At 40.3% G+C, this 15006-nt stretch overlaps 1 protein-coding gene across 1 annotated transcript in view; it reads right to left on the bottom strand.

Moving 5' to 3' along the window:
• The window catches only part of eva1aa (eva-1 homolog A, regulator of programmed cell death a), a 260962-nt gene extending 246644 nt beyond the window's left edge, over positions 1-14318 (bottom strand). The window contains exon 1 of the mRNA XM_078399499.1: positions 14215-14318. The gene's annotated coding sequence lies outside the window, so the exon portion shown is untranslated. The remainder of the gene's footprint in view (positions 1-14214) is intronic.
• Positions 14319-15006: the final 688 nt, after the last annotated feature.

The following is a 15006-nucleotide window of genomic DNA, read 5'->3' as shown; positions in this document are numbered from 1 at the left end:
TGAGGAAGGACATTCTTGTTATTGAGGGAGTTCAGTGTAGGTTCACGGGGTTAATTTCCACGAGGATGGCGGGACTGTCATATGATGAAAGAATGGAATGACTGGGCTTGTGTTCACTGGAATTTAGAAGGATGAGGGGGATTTTAGAGAAACAAAAAAATATTCAGGGATTGGACAAGCTAGATGCAGGAAACATGTTCCCGATGTTCCAGAACCAGGGGCCACAGTTTAAGAATAAAGGGTAGGCCATTTAGAACTGAGATGAGGAAAAACATTTTCACCCAGAGAGTTGTAAATTTGTGGAATTCTCTGCCTCAGAAGGTAGTGGAGGTTGATTCACTGGATGCATTCAGAAGAGAGTTAGATAGAGCTCTTCGGGCTAGCGGAATCAAGAGGTATGGGGAGAAGGCAGGAATGGGGTATTGGTTGTGGATGATCAGCCATGATCACATTGAATGGCGGTGCTGGCTTGAAAGGCCAAATGGCCTACTCCTGCACTTATTTTCTATGTTGGTTTAAACTAAGAATAGACACAAAATGCTGGAGTAACTCAGCGGGACAAGCAGCAACTCTGGAGAGGATCAAAATGTCACACATTCCTTCTCTCCAGAGATGCTGCAGCTGTTACTCCAGCATTTTGTGTTTATGATTGGACAAACGTAAGATGAAAAGACAAAAAATATGAGATAAGGAGATAAATATAGAAATGTGAAGCCAGAAGAAGGAATATAGATAGAGGGGAGAGGGAAAATTGGTGCTCATCCAGGTGGGGTTCAGGGAATAGGGGGGAAAAAGGAGGGGATGTTTGTAGGTTAGTTACCTAAAATTGGAGAATTCAATATTCATACTATTGGGATGTAAGCTACCCAATCAGAATATAAGGTTCTTGTCCTACAGTTTGTGTGTGGCCTTACTCTGGCAATGAAGGAGCCTAGGACAGAAAGGGCAGTATGGGAATGGGAAGGAAAGTGAAAGTGGTGAACAACCGGTAGATCCAGTAGGCCTTGGTGAGTCAAGCGCGTGTTTGGCGAAACGGTAGCCTAGTCTACAATTGGTCTCACCGATGTAAAGGAGGCCACTCTGGGAGCACCAAATGCAGTAGATGAGGTTAGAGGAAACGCATGCCAGCCTCAGGCTTGCCTGGAAGGATTGCTGTGGATCATAGAATCTGGTCATGGAAGGACTGCTGGATCTTCCAGTTCTAACCATTTCACCTTCCCTTCCCATACTGACCTTTCCATTTCTGCTTGGGTATGTTACGCTTGATTACCTTACAACCCAATGGTATAAACATGGAATTCTCCAATTTTTGGTAACTAACCTACAATGTCTGCCTCCCTTTCTTTTCCATCCTGCTTTTTTTCAATCTCTATTCCTTGTGCCTCACTTGGATGTGCAGACATTTGTCTTTTTTTCCCCCACAGCTCTTTTGGCCTCATCTCATCTCACATTTTTGTCTTTTCATCTCTGGTCTTTGCCCAACCATCTGACAATAAGCCGCCCCTCACCTGCATCTACCTATCTGAATTGTCCCTCCCCCTCCTCTCTTCCAGTTTCCCCTGCCCCCCCCCCCCCCACTATGATCAATCAGAAGGATCCAGAAACCAAAACATTGCCTATCCATGTTCTCCAGAGATGCTGCCTGACCCATAGAGTTAATCCAACACTTTATCCTTTTTTGTAAACTGGCATCTGCAGTTCCTTGTGTCTACAAATTATTTCCAATGCTCGATTCTTCTGACCAATTTACCCAACTGAAGCAGAAGATCGTGATTGGCAACAAATGTGCAAGCACTCGGGAAAAAAAAAATCAAAATATTGAATCCTGATGGCACTGATCGAATTATTCCAATTATAGTATCAAGCTGAGTTATAAAACAAACTGTTTTAACACCTAAAAAGCAAACATACTCTATTCCCCTAAAGTGTAGAAGTCAAGACAGTAATAAAGGCAATATATTCCTACACCACTGAATGATCTGAAAGTCATGTAGAAAGGGCTGATTGGTTTCGCATAGTAAGTGTGTAGATGCAGGAGTTCAGAAGTAACATTGGTATCAGAGCAAGAGCAATAACTAAATAAGTTCAAGATGACAGCAAATACATAGGGCGGCACAATAGCACATCTGGTAGAGCTGCTGTCTCACAACACCAGAGACCCAGGTTCAATCCTGGCCTCTGGTGCTGTCTGAGAGGAGTTTACATGTTTTCTCTGTGGCTTCTTCGGATACCGGTTTCCGCCTACATGCCAAAGACATGTGGATTTGTAGGTTAATTGGCCTCTGTAAATTGTATGTTGGGAGTGGATAAGAAAATGGGATAACATAGAATGAGTGATCGATGGTCAAAGGGCCTGTTTCTATGCTATAACTTTCAATCAAAACAAAACACAAGTCAATCCACATGCATTTTCCAGATGCCAACTCTTCATAAGGATAATACTCTTCCCTTACCGTATCCTCGCTGTGATGTCCTCTGATTCGCATCATTTACATAGATAACACTGCCAGGCAACTCACATACTCACTAGTGACAAATATTCAGCAGCAAGAGATTTCTCTCATCCTCCTTTTGGGGAAGCAGCTGAGATTTCCATGAAGAAATTACTTCTATATGCAATTCTATATAACGGGAATACAAGGCTGTGCCAATACATGTGCTGGGACGCGGTGTTTTGCATGTTTTTATGTTAATCACTTGCTTCAAAAGTCTTCCACCATCTTTGCTTTCCGAAGGCATCATTATCTTTACATTTTCATTCCTTAGATTTAATTTCTACGCAAAGTGATTACTCCCCACCCGAGTACTAGACTGGCAGAACACACCCGTGCCCACAAATTAGACTTTAGGCATTTTGGATGTACTATATAAGTGGTGAGAACAGCACTAATGCCACAATATGAAATAACAAAAAACATTAAAATTGGTACATTCTTGGTTTGGAAACTCATTAAAATGATTTGGACGCCTTTGTGAAAAATAAAACATAATGTTTGCATTTTGCAGATGCTACCCACTTACTAGACAGGTAGCTGTCAGGTCATTCACGAGCTGACCCAAGGGAAGTAGGTCAACATTTCTTAAAAAGATCGCTCAATGACAGTCATCCCATGGCTGCAGGCTGCCCCAAATTCCTGCAAACAGTGGCAGCAGACTGAAGGAAGTTAGCACTGACTCGTTACATAAACATTTCAGAGGATATTTCTTTCAAAATAAAACATACAATCATGATACTCCAGAATATTTTAAATCATGCCAATTTTCCATCATTTTGATTCCATCATTTTGATTCCATCATTTTGATTCCATCATTTTGATTCCATCATTTTGAGTAATTTATGAAGAATATAAGTTGCATCCTTTTAATCCAATTTCTATTAAAACAATTCACACATGTGATCCTGACTACAGGTGCTGCACTGTAAGGAGTTTGTACGTTCTCCCCGTGACCTGCGTGGGTTTTCTCCGAGATCTTCGGTTTCCTCCCACACTCCAAAGACGTACAGGTATGTAGGTTAATTGGCTGGGTAAATGTAAAAATTGTCCCTAGTGGGTGTAGGATAGTGTTAATGTACGGGGATCACTGGGCGGCACGGACTTGGAGGGCCGAAAAGGCCCGTTTCCGGCTGTATATATATATGATATGATGATATGTTGATGATATTGTATCATGCACAATATAACCCACCCCTGGCGTTTAGAGATGTAAAAGCTAGGGCTCTTCCAGCAGCAGATCACTGCCCATCTTCCCTAATTCTCTTTCTAAAGCTTGCTTCTCCCCTCCAAAGAGTTCTCTTAGATCAGGTTCTGTACTTCATGTATTGTACAGGATTTTCATCCCTTCTGTTTGTTGTAAGCCATCCCTCAAATAACTCAGGCCACAGAAACAAACACCTCTTTAATTTAATATAAAATAAAAATCAGAATTATTACAAGGCACACAATTTAACTAGATCAGCTCATCATATGACCTTTTTGACCATCTACACTAACGCCATCTACCTGCATTAGTTCTGTAGCCTTCTATATTTTATACTTCCCCAATTGACTTGATAAGATAATGGCTTTCATGATCTGCTGAAATCACCAAAGGGCAGGATCAAAGATACTAGAGGAACAAGATGGAGCACTCCGTTGAAATCGGGTATACTGAAGTGTAGTACGCCAAAGGAGCTATTTTAGTAGGCAAAACCAACCGTTCGCTATGCCTCTCGTAGTGTAATCAGTGTTTTGGGGGAACAGTATGTGTGATGATGTAGTGGCCTGGACGTGGCCAGAAATAGGCTGGACGCCAGGCAGGTTTAGAAAGTTCTTTAATGCAGGTTGTGAGCATCCACACAACAAGTTCCACCGAAGGGATGAACATTCCCCCAAAAGCCCTGGGTAGAAACCCCATAGCCTGTGGGCAGTCCCTCGTCCCTGTCAGTCGTGCAGAGGGGACTGACCCTAGGAGTGGCCTAATATCCAGGGACCGCCACAATGATACCATTAAAATGCAGAATATATCTCATCTATCAATTCACAGATTTTTGTTATTTTTCTTTTAAAATGTTTCTGCAAGTTTCTGCCTACTAAAATGGCCGCCATGACATACTAAGGTTTTTAGGGTCGAGTGATCTATCTTGATCCTCTAGTATCTTTGGGCAGGATTAAGGTGTTGACCCAGCCATGATGAAGGAATAACAATGTGCCTCCAGATCAGGGTGGTCTGTAATTTGGATAGATCACTGGTGATAGTATTCCCTAGCACCAGTTGCCTTTGTACATCTAGATGGCAGAAGTTCTGTTAAAGAAGCCATGGTAAGTTGTTGTAGTGCATTTGTAGATGGGGCATACACCAGATATTGTGTACCAGAAGTGAAGAAAGTGAATGTCAAGGATCTAGGATGAGATGCCTGTCAAACAGACTTTTCCATCCTGAGCAGTTGAAGCTGACCTCATCCAGATGAATTTAGAGTACTGTAACACATTATGGACTTCTGCTTTATGAATAGTAGAAAGGTTTTGTGCAGAGAGATTAGTCAATTCTCTGAAGATGCTGGAGTAACTCAGTGGGACAGGCAGCATCTATGGATAGAAGGAATGGGTGATGTTTTGGGTTGAGACTCTTCTTCAATTCTCTGGCCAGCTCTTGAAGCCAAAGTATGGTTTGTACAGTTACCAATCAAATATGATCAATAGAAGGCAAATGGCAGGGGATTTGGGAATATAAGTATCCTTGAATATCAAAAGGAAGTGATTAAATACTCAGAATGGAGAAAAAAACATTATTTGGCACTTAGTGGCAAGCAGCATTCATACCACACATCAGCACATGCCCCAATGCCATCGTCTTCTGCACAAAGCCATAAATGTCATTATCTGAGGACTTGTAAATGGAACCAAACAATCACCAGCAAACCTCTCCACTTTTGACCCCATCATAATGGGAAGGTCAATGATGAAACTGTTGTAGTTGGTTTGGCCAAAAATACTGCCCAAAGAAATGACCATAGCATTGACCTGGAGCTGAGATGTCCATCCCCCAAAACTTAAGCTAGCTAACATCCAATTAGTTGAGAATCTACCTTTAATTTTCCAACTTTACTTCAGTCATACAGCATGGAAACAGGCTGTTCAGAAATGTCAAAATCAGTTCACAGTCCTTTGGTAAAACACAAGGTGGAGTCATCCTAACAATGATGCCACATCAGTTTACAAGCTTTCTGGTAAGTTGAACTAAGCTATTTAAGGATTTACCTATACCACCTCCCTCACCTCCATCTAGGGACCCCAGCATTCCTCCCAGGTAAAACAGAAGTTCACAGGTACCTTCTCTAACCTCATCTACTGCACCAAGTGTTCCCGATGCAGCCGCCTGTACAATAAGACCGAGCGTAGACTTGGCAAACATTTCACCGAACACTTGCACTCAGTCCGCCAGTGCCTACTGGATCTCCCAGTTGCTAACCATTTGAACTACTCTTCCCATACCGACCTTCCCATCCTGGGCCTCGTCCTTGCCAGAGTGAGGCCATGTGAAAACTGGAGGAACAGCACCTCATATTCTGCTTGGGTAACTTACAACCCAACAGCATGAACTTTGAATACTCCAATTTTAGATAACCACAGAGAGCTCCCCCCTCCCTCTTTCTCCTCTGTACCCCATCTGGACCTGCACATTTCTCCTCTCCCCCTCCTCTACCACGTACATTCCATCCTTCTGCTTCACAATTGGAAACTCTTCAATCTCTTTGTCTCATACCTTCTGTCTTTTCATCTCTGGCCTTTGGTCCAACCCATCCGCCTTTCAAAAAGCCTCCTCATCTGTATCAACCTATTACCTGCCAGGCTTTGTCCTGCCCCACCTCTCTTGCAACTCCCCCCCCCCCCCCCCCCAATCCAATCAGCCTGAAGAAGAACCTGAAACATCACCAATCCAAGTCCTCCAGAGATGCTGCCTGAGTCACTGAGTTAGCATTTCAGCATTTTGTATCTTTTAAGGAATTATATTAGCTGGTGTTTTAGATTAATAGGTTTTATTTAATTACTATGTATTACTATGTAATAATGTTCACTTTTAAAAATAACTTAAGTCTATCCAAATCAATGTAAATGTCTTCAATGATCAGAGATATTTAAATACGTTAAAAAAAAACCTTTGTTGACTCATGAGATGTCAGGATCCATTGCCCGAGGCCTTATTTGACACACAAAGCTTGCCGCTTCTCTGGATACATGTTGTGTGCAGAGAATCAGCTTGTCCAAACTTCCACACCTAAAAAAAGCAAATGTGGGTGGGCAGGGACTGTCAGTGGAAATATGGGAACAAGTACAATGTTTTTACTTGCCAATTGTTTTTCCAATATTGTGTTCCAATTTCCTGAAATTTTTGACAGCTTGATATGAAGATGTTCTTCAGTGCTAAATGCCATTTGTACCTTTGTGAAAATAACATTGTACAGGTACAAACACAGATCAGGTTTGGCAGTAAGAGGAGGTCAAAGTAGCAACCAAATGTTGGTCTGCTGCTACCCAGAGAAAATACAAACTTATTTTTACTTTTTTTTAAAAATTCATTTTTAAGTTGATGTTGACAAATAACATTCAAAAGTTAAATTATTTCCCATCCTGAATGAGCTATCTCTTTGATCACCTTATATCTCTCTGGATAAACAAAGTCAACAGGGACATGAATTATTTGTATTTATTAGGCTTTGGGAGGCCCTTTTCTTCCCCATTTCTCTTAGTAACTGAGACTATCAAGCAAAAACCTTAAAAACATGGCCTTCATATCAAGCTGTGGTGCTAATTTCAGGTTATTTATCTCAGTGAACTGGTTCGCAGTAAATTCTGACCTGTCAAATAAATCATCACTGGTTTTTAGTTTTATAAAGTATCGAGCCATTAGAAAATATAAAGGCAGTTAAGGATGCCCATCTTTAAATCAAAATAAAAAAACACACGCAAGTACTTTCAAGCCTTACACCAATTACAATACTTGTTACTTTTGTTGTGTTTTCCTCACAACATAGCTCTTCTCTGTTTCACTGCCAAAAATATGAGGCATTTCTTCAATAGTGATGGTGATGGATAAAGTTAAAAATCAGTTAGTGGGGGAGGGTGTGTGTAGGTAGAGGAACATAGTTAATTTGGAAGTCAGAGCCAGCTATCATTCCCCCAGTTAACTTAATTGAATGACTGCTTGGATTATTCCAACTTTACAAAGCACAAGGGAATAAAATTAATGAAATCTGCTCTGAAAGCATTGGATGCAAATTATTTTTCCCCTCAAATAAAACATCCCATGAGTTGACTAATCATTTGCAGTCAGTTCCCATCAGATTATGAATCAGTGGGAAAGGCTTTTTTCTAAACCCATTCACTGTCACCTATTTAAAACTACAGCTGCATCCAGTTAAGAGTCCCCTTTCTACATGGGTTTTCATTCATGTCCTTTCTAAGAACAGAACGAGGAGAAGGAGGGCTAAACAAACCCCATTGCATTTAAAGGTGAGGTGGAAGGAGGTGACATTCAATGGAGAGCCAGGAGACCACTCTGTATGGAATAAACAATGACACAAAGCAACCCATTGGGGTCAAGCACCATATCATCATTATCAGTGCAACTTGGAGATAATTCCTTCATGTCTTCACTAATGACACGTTCTTCAGTACATGAAAACATGACAAAACTGAGCTGGGGTTATGCTAGGTCAACCTGTCCGATTGGAACCTCGCCCAAACTAGAGCGAGACAAATAGCTGAATAAATACCCAAGCAAATGGGCAAGTTGATGAGCTATACCATTTCCAGGCACTTACTTTTCAGCAGAGCCAACCATGGCCTATAATTATTGCTAACCTTTGAGTGTCACGTTCCCTTAATAGCTTGAAGCAGTTCAGCATTTATTTTAAACCAGTCCCAACAAAAATTATACTTTACAGAGTTGTCATTACAATGTAAAAAGTTATCATTATGAATAAATGTTCAAACTGGGTGGGGAAACACTACTTCAGAACCCAGGTGCTGTTAAAGTCATCTACTTTGCTCTTCAGTTGAATGGTAACCTTCATAATATATCCAATACTACCCATCTTCATAGGCAATTTAAGATTCACTGCAGCAACAGTAACGGATTCAGTATACCTGCTATTTGGATATAAACTAATAAGAGTAATGGGATAGAAAAAGTCAAAAAAGATCCAGTTTACAGTCTAAACTTTGTTCAGCATTTTCACAATACATCTATTCAAACAGTTATCCAACCTTATTTCTTACCAAATGAATTTTGTTTCAGTCTGCACTCGCTGACCACAATCACAACTGACTACAAATTCAATAAAAACCTAATCTGGTCGATTTAACAATATCCGCCACTGCCACTGTTTTTCCTCCTAAAATTTCATAGCAGACTAGAGAAAATAATGTACAATGAACAAAGGACTAACCTCAAAATATAGTTTTGTCTGTTGCTGAAATACAAGCAGAGCTTCAAAGTCAGCAATGGCAGCTGACATAAAAGATATTCAGAATGTAGCAATACACTGAATATTTAATTCTAAGGACTGGATTTCCCCAGGAACAAAAAACACAAAAGTACATTTTGTATCAGAATTGTCAGAATGCTGTGTTTTTAAATGTGTGATTGTGAGAATCTGATTTCCCTGACAGATCACTGTTCCTGCAAAAAAACAGCCAGCCTTTTTTAATTGAAGAATGTCACCTCCTGGGTTTTCTGCATCTCAGAACAGAAATAAGTTGCAGTAACAGCCACTTTGTTCCATCTTCCTGAGCATGCACAGTTTAGCATTTGGTCCTCCCTTCCCTGATATAGATAATATGAATGGAATTTGCAAATAAACCTATTTTCTTCATGTCACATTTCATAAACTAAACTATCTTTGTACTAATCTACTGCTGGACTCTTCAGCTGCATTACTTGTCAAATAACCCCAAAAGGTTTGCAGAATTAAATTTGTGTAACATTTCAGAATTGTTCATGGAATAAACTTAAATTGCTTCACAATAAACATTGTTCTTAAATAATTACAGTACAATGAAGAACATTACTGTGCTCCAAGAGGCGAAGAACGTTTTTGCATTCCAACAAATTGGTAAAATATAAATAATCATAGTTCTGTATCGCACTTTGCACCTGCCATTTGCACCCGAGCTCAAAACAATTTTTTTAAAATCCAGAACAGAATGGATTCAGAATGTCTAGAGCCAAAATAATAAATGAACTTAAAATAATTCTTGGGCACCAAGTAAATAGCAAGATATTGATAAATAAATAATTGGAATTAAGGACTTCAGCAAGACAATAAGTGCATAGTGGGAACCACATCAGCAATTCCTAAAGGCAGATCATGTATTATAGCCGCTGCTTCAGTTCCAGAAACCCAGGTTCTATCCTGATCGGCGACATTTTTATGTGTGGAGTTTGCAGTCTTCATGTGACTTACATGGGTTTTCTCCAGTTTTCTCCCACATTCCCAAAGACGTGTAAATTGGTGCATTAATTAGCCACTGTAACCAGCTCCTGGTGTGTAGTTAAGTATAATAGACACTGGGAGGAATTGATGGGAATATAATATTAATGGAGAATAAAAGAGAGCAAGTGCAAGATTAGTATAAATGGGGATATGATTGTCAGCAGGGACTCGATCTGGTAGAATTCTATTGTGCATTTTTTCATCTATAAACTATCCAGTAATAATGAGGCCAATAATAAAGCCATTCTCTCGCCCAGCTGATATCCAATTTAATATGTATTAAATAAAGTATTATTCAGCCATGGAATTCACATAACACTTTGATTTCCTGCAAGTTGAATTTGTATCAAGATGCCATGGTTGAGAATCAGATCTGAAGCTGCAACAAAACTTAAAGGGAAATAAAAGTTACAAAATGTAAGTAATTGTCCAAAGATTAATGATTATTGTACTGATTAAACATCTTTAGCACATGGACTTGGATAACAACTAAGCATAGGCTGATAGTTAGTTCGTAGATACAAAACCAATAGGAACAAGAATCTATATACTAAAACTCTTGGGGGGAGGGAGGGGGGGAGGGAGGAGGGAAGGGGGGGAGGGAGGGGGGGAGGGGGGAGGGAGGGGGGATGGGGAAGAGGGGAAAGGGGAGGGGGATAGGGGAGGGGAAGGAGAGGGGAGGGGCGGGAGGGATGAAGGGGATGGGGGAGCGGTGAAGGGGAGGCGGAGGGGTGGAGAGGGTGCTGCACGAATGCAGGAGAGTTTTGGACCCAACAGGTCCACTTGGTCTAGTAGAAAATAACATCCATCTCCTGTGGGCAAGCAATGATTAGTGGGGTACGAAACAGACCAGTGCTTGGCCTCTGTTCACACTGATCAACAATTTGATCAAGGGGTTTGATTTTAATACTACCAAGTTTGCCTTGGACATAAAATTAATAGTTATGCAAATAGCACTAAGGAGGTAAGAAGGCTTCAAGGGAAACTATGCAAGCTAACAGTAGACAATAACATGGCAGACTGAACACTGGAAAAATGTGAAATTATCCACATTAATAGAGGAAACAAAATGCTGCTTTTTTAATTAGCAAGAGACTCAGAAACATCGATGTTCAAGGAGATCCAAGTGTCCTTATGCAGGACTCTAAAAGCTTACATTGTAGGGGAAGCAGGCAATTAGGGAGACACATAACACAATAGCTTTTTTTAATGCAAGAAGGTTTGAGAGCAGGTGTAAAACTGTCTTACTACAATTATATAGAGCATTAGTGAGATTGCAGCACAAATATCCTGCATGATTTTGTTTTTGGTACTTAAAGAAATGCTGTATATACTTGATATCAAGGGAGTACAGCAAAGATTCATTAGACTGGTTCCTGGGGTGGGTGGTCCGTCATACAAAGTGAGAGTGGGCTTTATTCACTCGGAGTTCAGAAGAAAGTGAGCTGACTTCATTGAAATGTGCAACATTCCTAACTTTACACAGTAGATGATGGAAGGGTCTTTCCCCTAGATAAGGAGTTAGGAACCAGGGGTCACCACCTCAAAGTAAGGGACAAGCTTTTAGTAGTGAAATTAGGGGAAATCTCTTCACTCGGATGGCGGTAACGTTTTGCAATTTTCTACTCCCGAGGTCTGCGGAGACTGTAATTAATTGCTTTCAAAGCAGAGATTGATATTAAAGAAATCATAGGACTCAATATTTGAGGCAGAAGATCAGCCATGATTTGTTGACTGATTGAGAAGACTAATGACAGCAAATGGTCTACTTTTCCTATGGTATGTGATTTGTCTTACTTTCTTCTATTAATGTTTTTTTTCATACAAAATGTTTATGAAACTAGGAAGTAAGATATTGGATTGCTCACAGTAAGAGGAAACAGTAAATTATTTGAACAAAAATGTTGACCAATTTGGGGAAAGAACAAGTAAACTCAATTATGCAGGAACATTGACCAATTAATTAATCTCTCTCCCATAATTCTAGATTCTAACCAGTAAAAACAGCCTCTCAGCATCTACCCAGTCAACCCTCGAAGAATTTTAGATGTTTGTTTAATCAGCTCTTTCTTCTAAATTTCAGAGAATGTAAACTATTTCTACTTAATGGGTGAATTGAGAAGGCATTTCATCAATATGAAACTGGAACATAGGAATGAGAATAGGCTATTCAATCCTTGGAATAGCCCTCAAGCCCTCTAGATACAAAGTGTGGCCATTGTCTTTTCACCGCTGACCATAATATCCAGGCCATTGACTTCTAACTTCACAATACAAAGATGAACTAAAATTAAACTTGTAAAACCCCAGCCTAGAAGACTTGGAAACTTAAACTTGGAAAAGTCAATTTCCCACATTCTTTGAAGTAACTGGCAAGTTTATGCCTTATCATGGATCTATAAATTAGCGACAGTAATCACGCCGGCCATGAAACCAATCATTCATATTTTATAATATTTACTATTTTCAGTTTAATTCTTTCTGGTCTAATCTGCTGAATATACTTGCCAGTTCTTTGTCATGTGATTATAATTATATTTCACCAGCCTCAAATGTAATTGATATATCCATACTCTCATGTTAAATATTCATTGCATATAGCCAATTAAATACAAACATTTAAATTTGCCCTTTACAACAATTACATTTTTTTAATTGATTTCAGATTCATGAATGCTTTATTCTTAATTGTTAACTGTATGTTTGTGTTGTCATTTGTGAGTGGAGCACCAAGGCACATTCCTTGTATATGTACATACTTGGCCAATAAACTTATTCATTCATTCATGAAGTTTAAAGGTTCATAAGCACATCAAAATTAAAAGCAGGAATAGATCATTCAGCCAAGTGCCTACAGTCCCATCCATTAAGAATTTCTACATAAGGCCCATATTCTTCATTTTCATTCAGGTCTAAAAATTCAAGCATCTATCAATCTTACTTATGGAAAAGAGTCTTGTCCATTCCCTGGGCACCTAGATGCAAGATGTCAGATATAAGTCACAAAACAAACTGCTGGTGGAATTAAGTGGGCCAGGCAGTTTCTGTGGAGGGGAATGGACAGTCAAGTGGAAAACCTTCATCTGGACTGAAAGAATTGAGGGGAGATAGCCAGTGTAAAAAGGGAAGGGGGAGGATGGGGGCAGTTAAGTGGATCCAGGTGAGGAGATGATGATTGGTAAATGGAGTCAGGTGGAGAAGGGAAGTGCGCTCCCTCTCTACTCTTTCAGTCCAGATTATGGTTCTCAACCCAAAATGTTCATTGTCCATTTCTCTCTGCAGATGCTGCCTGATCAACAGAGTTCCCAGGGCAGATTGATTGCTCCGGATTCCAGCATTTGCAGTCTCTTCAGTATCTAGATACAAGGCAAACCACATGGAGAATCAAAACTGGCGAGCACTTCATACAAAATTCACAATAACCTCCAATTTCAGAACAGCATCACCCTCTACTGCACCAAATGCTGTAGTTGCTTTCTACGACAAGTATCATTAAATCTATGGACTACCCTGACTCAAACGGATTCTCGTCGTCATTGGAAGTACAAGGCTTTCGTTTACAGCGGGATTCAAATGCACGTCCTGTAGTTAAAGGTTAGTTTCTGCTGGGTTCCTGATAATTCCTTTTCTGGCAACGGTTTTGCCTTATTTACATTGAACCCGTTAGCTACTAACCAAGATGAATGAACAACTTGCACCCCCCCCCCCTAAAAAAAAAGAATGTCAATTAAATGAAGACCATGCAAAACCAGTGATACCCTCGCTGATCATCCGAAAAGGAGCTTGTCAAACAAATTGTCTCTATTAGGGTCCGATAAAAACCAACGGCGATTTTGGCTGTGGACTCGCGCACAACTAAAGTGGTCAGCTCGAATAAACATAGAGCCAATTAGCAGATAGGTGACAATGGATGGTTTACATTGCTCTTAATTTAACAAATGCATTGACCCACCGCTGTGCACAACACCCCCCGAAAGACCCACAAAGGCATGAAAGGGAATTAATAACAAACCTGACTAATGTCCTGCTGTAATCCTACATCAAAACTTTTTTTTTGCTCTACGAAATTCACGATCAATTGGCGCGCAGTGGGAGGGGGAGTAGAAGAGGAACTCGGCGCCGGGATGTAATTATTATTGATTGAACACGCGAGGCGTTGGAGGAAGTTTGCTCGTTGTGAGGTTAGCGCGTGATTTCGGAGGAGGGAATAATCCTCCTTCATGCGGTCCTTCGTTACCTTTGGTATAAACGACCGACGCTCATTCCCAAACACACGAACGTTTCAAGTTGTTCGCGGCTATGACTTTAGGCGACCCAACAGCGCTTTAGCAAGGATTCTGAAACCCCGTTTTGTAATTACATTACCCGCCACGAATGAGTGGGAGTTAGTTTACCATCGCGTCATAACAGAAAGGGGACTAACCGGGTAACATAAATAAAGAATCTGCATTTTACATTTATACATTCCGCGATCCCAGAAATAAAGTTACAAGATAAAACCCTACAAAGTTTGGCTTTTAACCAACTTACTCATTCTGAACAAACGCGGCTCAATTGTATTTCAGTCTTCCCTTAAAAGAGTGGCTGCTGATATCAATTAGGGTGTTGTTTAAAGAAGTGTCGCTTTCACCCCTTTCACTGTTTCTCTGTGTAAATATGCACATCTAGCGAATAACGCAACATAATCGTGAATAAATTGAAATCGGTAAGGTTGGATTATGTGCCAATGTATGATATCCAGCATTAAAACTATACATTTACCAGGGAATATTACTTTGGCTTTTTTTCGCAATACTTGAAACTCACACCTCCCTCCTCCCCCATCGATGGGTGCATGGCCAGTCATCACCTACCGGAAAAGTCCGAAGAAGTTTTGGCAAAACTGCTCATCCAAATCAGACCCATCACGCTAACCAAAATCACATCCAAACGTAAGCAACGCCTATCTAGGTGAAACATCCTTGGATCATTTGGGATTTGTTTTTCACACTAAAGCTCCTTCCCTTCCTGGACTATTCGTTCCGGAAAG

This window comes from Rhinoraja longicauda, chromosome 5, assembly GCF_053455715.1.
Source record: "Rhinoraja longicauda isolate Sanriku21f chromosome 5, sRhiLon1.1, whole genome shotgun sequence".
In the NCBI taxonomy this organism is placed as follows: domain Eukaryota; kingdom Metazoa; phylum Chordata; class Chondrichthyes; order Rajiformes; family Arhynchobatidae; genus Rhinoraja; species Rhinoraja longicauda.
Note: the sequence above shows the minus strand (reverse complement) of the source record. Positions and strands in the feature narration are given on the sequence as shown.